We start from the raw sequence: 7,751 nt of genomic DNA, 5'->3' as shown, positions 1-7,751 counted from the left end.
AGCCATGTGACTGTATGCCTATATTTCCTGGGGTGTAAATGTGTTAGATAGTACCTCTCATGGAGTTATGGTGAGAAATACGTGTAGAGAGCGTATCGCATGCTTAGCACCTAATAAGCCCTTGATAAATTTAACTAGAATTAGTATTTTACTGAAGATGGAACCCAGGCCCAGAGAGGTGAAGTAACTGATCCAAGGAGAACAGCAAATTAGCAGGAGCAGCTGAGTCACAGATCAGCCACACCCAAAGCAACTCCATTTCTGCTGTTCTCTACTGTATCATGACAACTTATTTCAATTCAAACTATTCTTCTAGAATTTACTGATCCAGCCTATATATTTGCACATAGCCATGTACTAGCACTCTGTTCAGAGCACAGGGTCACAGTTGTGAGCAAGATCTCTGTCATCTTGGAATTTATATTCCATAAAAGTGGGCTTCCCTGGTGGCTCAGAGGTTAAATTGTCTGCCTCCAATGCGGGAGACCCAGGTTCAGTCCCTGGGTCGGGAAGATCCCCTGGAGAAGGAAATGGCAACCCACTCCAGTATTCTTGCCTGGAGAATCCCATGGACTGCAGGGGATTCACAAAAGAGTCGGACACGAATCCCATGGACTGCATGGGGTCACAAAAGAGTCGGACACGACTAAGTGACTTTACTTACTTACTTACTTAAAAGAATAGAGTAGGGACTGATGGCTGTTCAACTAAATGCCAATGAAACCAAGTGATAAAATCGTAGGTGGATTTTAGTTCCTTCTGGGATGCATTTCTGTATTTTCCAAATCTTCTGCCATGAACCTACATTACTTTGGTTTTTAAGAAAAGATATATTTTTTTAATATTTAGAAGGGAATATTATCTGACATGATTGATGAAGAAAAAACACAAATGCACACACACTTACTCCATCACTCATCTGGTAATAAAAATGCCTCTTTGAGAAACTCCTCCAGCAGTGGTTCAAGAGCAGCCTAAGTCTAGGGAACAGGGGTGTCTGATGAAGAGATCTGGAGACCCTCACGGGCTATAAGGGCAGAATGAAGGCACAGCATCCCCAAGCTGCAGTTTGCCAGGCCACCCTACCTGCAGGCCTTCCCACCCACAATTCTGGGGCTTGCCTTTCACCTCCAAGGCTTTCTGCCAGTTTCAAATTCTCCCATGCCCCAGCGGCACGCGAAGTGGGGCTGGGTCCAGGAGCAGAGTCCAGGGATGCTGAGGGAGGGGTATGTGGTCTGGTTGCATTTTTTTAGAGAGAAATCTAGGGCTGGGGAACAGTGAGTGGGGGGACCATCTCCCTCCTGCCTCTCTCTCACAGTAAACAAAGAGGGAAAAAATCAGAAACTTGTCTTACGGTGCTTGAGCAGAGGAGTCATTTGGTCCTTCTGGACTCTTGGATTCCCAAACTTGATCTGCAAAGGAGAGGCAGTGAATTGAGAAAGGGGCTCTGGGGACTTTCTCCGTGGTCCAGTGATTAAGATTCCTCCTTTCACTGCAGGAGGCGTGGATTTGATCAGATCCCACATACAGCAGGGTGCAGCCAGAAAGAAAAAGAAAGGAGTTCTGAGGACAGAACTCAGAAACCAGTTCTAGTTTTCCTCTCCCACCACCTGGTGGTGGGGAGGCAAGCGGGTGGGTCAGGGAATGACAGCTGTCCTGCAATTCAACCTTAAAACGAACCCATGTCATAGCTTCCAAGTAGGCCTGGTGAATCTCACATTCCTTTGTACTTTGGGAGATGTTCAGAGCTTGGAGAGAAAATGTTAAATGCTTTGATCTCAATACATACACACACACAGTGGTTATGTAAATACAGTTGTCCTTGGGATCCAGTGAGAAGAGTGCTTCTAGGACCCTAAGGATACCAAAATCTGTGATGCTCAAGTCTGTGATAGTAAATGGCATTCAGTTCAGTTGCTCAGTCATGTCCAACTCTTTGCAGCCCCATGGACTGCAGCATGCCAGGTTTCCCTGTCCATCACCAACTTCCAGAGCTTGTTCAAACTCATGTCCATCGAGCTGGTGATGCCATCCAACCATCTCATCCTCTGTCATCCCCTTCTTCTCCTGCCCTCAGTCTTTCCCAGCATCAGGGTCTTTTCCAGTGAGTCAGTTCTTCGCATCAGGTGGCCCAAGTATTGGAGCTTCAGCTTCAGTATCAGTACTTCCTTTAAGAGAGGTTGATTTCCTTTAAGATTGACTGGCTTGATTTCCTTGCAGTCCAAGGGACTCTCAAGAGTCTTCTCCAACACCACAGTTCAGAAGCATCAGTTCTTTGGCACTCAGCTTTCTTTATGATCCAACTGGAAAAACCATAGCTTTGACTAGATGGACCTTTGTTGGCAAAGTAATGTCTCTGCTTTTTAATATGTTGTCTAGGTTTGTCACAGCTTTTCTTACAAGGAACAAGCATCTTTTAATTTCATGGCTGCAGTCACCATCTGCAGTGATTTTGGAGACCAGAAAGAAAGTCTGTCACTGTTTCCATTGTTTCCCCATCTATTTGCCATGAAGTGATGGGACCGGATGCTGTGATCTTCGTTTTCTGAATGGTGAGTTTTTGCATATACTCTGTGAACATCTTTGCATATACTTCAAATCATCTTTAGGTTGCTTATAATACCTGTGCTGTGTGCTATGCTATGTTGCTTCAGTCGTGTCCAGCTCTTTGCAATCCTGTAGACTTTAGTATTCCAGGCTCCTCTGTCCATGGGATTCTCCAGGCCAGAATACTGGAGTGGGTTTCCATGCCCTCCTCCAGGGAATTTTCCTGAGCCAGGGATCAAACCTGCATCTCATATCCCCTGCATCGGCAGGCAATGTAAATGCTAAGTCAGTCATTGTAAATACAAGTAAATGCTACCTAAATAGTTGCCAGCAAACAGCAAGTTCAAGTTTTGCTTTTCGGAACTTTCGGTTGGTTGAATCCATGGAGGTGGAACCCTCAGATACAGATGACCTGCTGTATTTCTAAAAGACGAATGCCAATCGAAGATTTCTGTTGTTCAGTTGCTCAATCATTTTCGCCTCTTCGAGACTCCATGGACTGCAGCATGCCTGGCTTCCCTGTCTAGCGATTTCTAAAGGCTTGGAATTAACCCTTGCCGTGTCAGTGAGCTCTCTTTATAAAATTATCAAGTCTGGGCAGGAAACTGGATCTGTCCCAGCGGAAGCTCCAGCTTACTCTGCCTCTGGATGTGATGAAAATAGTCAGCTTGATTCTCTTCCTGGCCGTGAGCTGGACAGCTTTGAGACTGCAGATGGTAAAGGGGTATAGAACCACGTGGGGCTGAAGGATGCCACTCTGTCTGTCACACAGTTTCAAATCATTCAGGGTGATCTGCCTGTCCGCTCTCAGTTCCCATTTCCCCCACTTAGCTTAGACACATTGGTTTTCCACATGGTAAGAACTGGGCAAAGTTTCATTTGACCTCAGTAAAGCCCTGGGAAGGAATGTCCCCTCTTGCCCATTTGCCATACCATGGTACTCACACACAGGACTCCATCCCCTCCTCCTCTGAAGCAACAGGAATCTGCTTCTGGCTCGATGCCATCCAGGGCAGATTTTCAAGTATGAACTGGCATAAATACTTTAAATGGATGTGTAAATTCAGGGCTTTTCAGGACAAGATACAAGGATAGATCGTCTAAGTTAGGTCTGACCCCTTGTTGCTCTCAGAAAAGAAAACTCATAAGAGCTTGAATTTGCTCAGTTAGCCAAAAAGAATCTCAGACATGTTCCTCAAAGCTATTCTGCTGCTGCTACTGCTAAGTCGCTTCAGTCGTGTCCAACTCTGTGAGACCCCAGAAACAGCAGCCCACCGGGCTCCCCCATCCCTGGGATTCTCCAGGCAAGAACACTGGAGTGGGTCGCCATTCTAGTGGTAAAGAATCCACCTGCCAATGCAGGAGACATAGGAGGCGAGGGTTCAATCCCTGAGTTGGGAAGATCCCCTGGAGAAGGAGCGGCAACCCACTCCAGTATTCTTGCCTAGAAATCCCATGGACAGGGGAGCCTGGCACGCTACAGTCCATGGGACCGCAAAGAGTCGGAAGCACCTGAACACAAACAAAGCTATTATATGTGCTGGGAGTGTCCAATGTTCATTTTAGCACTGTTTGAAAGGTAAACAGAAGTAAATGAAAGTTATATTGTTGCTGTTGTTCAGTCGCTCAGTCTCGTCCAGCTGTTTGCAATCCCATGGACAGAAGCATGCCAAGCTCCCCTGGCCTCCACTGTCTGTTGGGGTTTGCTCAGATTCATGTCCACTGAGTTGGTGAAGCTATCTTCTCCTTTTGCCTTCAGTCTTTCCCCCAAAAAAGTTATATAGTATCTTCCAAAGTCAAATGAATGTTACTCCTTGCCACTCTGGTTTAAAATTTTAGGATTTACCAAAAATGTCATATTCCTCCCTCTTCCTTTCTTTCTGCTATGCTTCTGCCTTCATTCCCTCCACCTACTCTTTCCTTCCTGTTCTTATTGTTTACTTTCTAAATTCCTCTCCGTGAAATATTTGAATATGATTTCATGAAATGAGAGGTCTCTAGGTACCCCCTGCATCTTCCCCTTTTTTGTCTCTGAGCAAGCTTATCCTGCAACTCCTTTTGAAAGATTAAACTGATGAAACTCCAAGAACTTCCCAGAGCACAGGCTCTTGGCTGAGTATTTCTCAGCTGCGTGGAAAGTCTTGCTAGCAAAGTGGTATGAGGCAGGTATTGATAATTATAGAATAGGGAGGGCTGTGTTGACAACGACATCTGAACTTGGCCGGGGAAGTGAGCCGACCCTGCCACCTTGGGCAGCTGTTATTGTTGCTGAGCTGTTAAATCGTGTCCGACTCTTTGCAGCCCCATGGATGGTAGTCCACCAGGCTCCTCTGTCCATTGGATTTCCCAGGCAAGAATACCGGAGTGGATTACCATTCCCTTCTCCAGGAGATCTTCCCGACCCAGGGATTGAACCCTCGGCTCCTGCCACATCCCCTGCATGGCAGGCAGATTCTTCACCGCTGAGCCACCTGGGAAACTGAATAATTACAATTACCAGACTGTTATAAATTGCCGTGATCTATTTTTCAGGATGTGTATGTACGGGCGGTCAGAGTGGCTAAAAGAACAGATCTCCTGATCTGTGGCTGCTTGGTTACAGATTCATAACCAGAGAATAACGAGCATACAAATAAGCACTTGTGATCAAAATAAAAAGTGAAAAGGTTCTGCCTTTTTCCAACTAATGCCAATAGTAGCCCATTCTGGAAGGTAAAGATTAAAGGTATGTCACCTTCACCACTTGGCCTCTCATGAATACATTATCCCTACTGCTTAATGGACCATTTCAGGTAAAGGACTGAATATTTATAAGGAATTAGAGATTTGACTGTCTCTCCCTTTGCCTTGAAGGCAGCAAGCCCAGAGGGTGGATGCTAACCACATAGCCTGTGTTCCATTAAAGTCAACCAAGTGTCCAATCCCCAAGTAAAGGAATCTCATGTCCTCCTTCAAGATTTACCCCTTGAACTCCAATACTGGTCAGAGCAAACCTGCTCGCTAAACCCCCATCACTGTGAGAAAAGCTGTTAGAAACTATCTTTGAATTTTCCTGAAGAAAACTGTCAGAGGAAGGGGTATAAAGCTGGACAGTCCAGCCTGAAAGTCTTAGAATGTATTTCCCACTGGGAAATTGTGTGTTCAGCAGAGCACACAAGACTTCAGGACCCTCTTGAAGTGATTTTTGAGACCAAGATTTAACACTTTCAGAGACCCAGATCATTTCTTGGTGAAAAAAAAAAAAAAAAAACTGAAGTCACTCAATCCAACAAAGGTCCATCTAGGCAAAACTATGGCTTTTCCAGTAGTCATGTATGGATGTGAGAGTTGGATCATAAAGAAAGCTCAGCACCGAAGAACTGATACTTTTGAACTATGGTGTTTGAGAAGATTCTTGAGAGTCTCTTGGGCTGCAAGGAGATCAAACCAGTCAATCTTAAAGGAAATCAACCCCGAATATTCATTGGAAGGACTGATGCTGAACCTGAAGCTCCAATACTTTGGCCACCTGATGCCAAGAGGTAACTCACTGGAAAAGACCCTGATGCTGGGAAAGATTGAAGACAGAAGGAGAAGGGGAAAACAGAGGATGAGATGGTTGGATGGCATTACCAAGTCTATGGGCATGAGTTTGAGCAAGCTCCGGAAGTTGGAGATGGACAGGGAAGGCTGGCGTGCTGCAGTCCTTGGGGGTGCAAAGAATCAGACACAACTGATCAGCTGAACAGCAACAAAAGTGACTCAATAATTCAGCCTCACTGGAAATTCTTTCTGGTTAAATTTTAGGAGAACTGCTCATGGTAATATTTTTACCTGTTAAGTCTTGCAGGACTAAAGAGATTTCTTTCAAACCCTTATGACTTGCACACAGGCACACACACACACATACACAAGGTAATCTGCTCCCCTAAACGTACAGATGCCAGGGCCACCTGACTCTTTGTGAGTGGTATGTAAGAAGTGTCTCAAGGATCTGGAGCCTGGCAGAGCTTGTGGCCGCAGAATTCACACCCATTCTTCCTTAGCAGAGCTAGGTAAATGCTAACAAACACACAGAGCTCCTTTTCCAGACCCTTTGCCAATCATCCCCACCTTGGTTTCAACTATGCTTCATCCAAATTCCAGGGCTATCCCGTGCAATTTATTCCATTTCATCTTTCTACTTATAAATTCCCTTTAACCATTCTGGTCTGTGACCCAGCATCTTAATTACAGTTGGGAGATACCTATGTCTCTTCTGCCACCCATTGGTGACTATTTGTAGAGTGGTCACATCCACAGACTCAAACCAAATACCCCCAGTCTTCCTAATTTTTTACTCTTAAAGGGAGGTTTATCTTGATGTTATGGGGACCTCTTAATCTACCCCTGGTCATAACAATTCCCATTTGAAAATCCATCATGCCCTCACTAAAGTTCTTTTTTCTGGATGGTGTGCTGGGAAGCACTCACTGAGTTTTGAGGGGAGAGCAACTCCAAACCAGCCAGATGTGGGGACATTCACTGTCTGCCTCCTGCAGTCCTCACAGGATCCATGACAGCAAGGAGGATGTCCGATTTAATCAGCTTCTCTGATTACAAAAAACATGATTTCTGAATAAAATTCCAACAGTGCATGAAAATGTAAATAAGAAAGTTAGAAGTCATCCAAAACCTCACTCTGAGATAATTATTACAAAGACTCCTTTTTATCTATTCATACACATATGTGGGCCTCCCCAGCGGCTCAGCGGTAAAGAATCTGCCTGTAACGCAGGAGACGTGGGTCCTACCCCTGGACTGGGGAGATTTTCTGGAAGACGGCATGGCAAACCACCCCAGTATTCTTGCCTGGAGAATCCCATGGACAGAGGAGCCTGGTGGGCTATAGCCCATAGGGTCACAAAGAGTCACACATGACTGAGTGAATGAGCACACACGCACACACATACACATACATGTATAAAATTTTACCCAGGGTGATGTATATGTTCCGTTGACGCCTGCTATTGTCACACAATAGAAAGTCAACAGAAGTGACCTTCTAGCTAAGCCCCACAGCTTCCCATGTCAATAGATGTAGATACACATACTCGTTTATTGTTTTATTGCAGTGTAGTCATCACAATAAGTCCCCTACATAGGAGCCCTCAAGTTGTGAACTTTCAAAGATGCAAATGTGGGTTCGAATGTCCAGTCACGTAAGTTAGTTCGTATGTCTGGCG

Source organism: Oryx dammah, unplaced genomic scaffold, assembly GCF_014754425.2.
Source record: "Oryx dammah isolate SB20612 unplaced genomic scaffold, SCBI_Odam_1.1 HiC_scaffold_29, whole genome shotgun sequence".
Lineage (NCBI taxonomy): Eukaryota > Metazoa > Chordata > Mammalia > Artiodactyla > Bovidae > Oryx > Oryx dammah.
Note: the sequence above shows the minus strand (reverse complement) of the source record.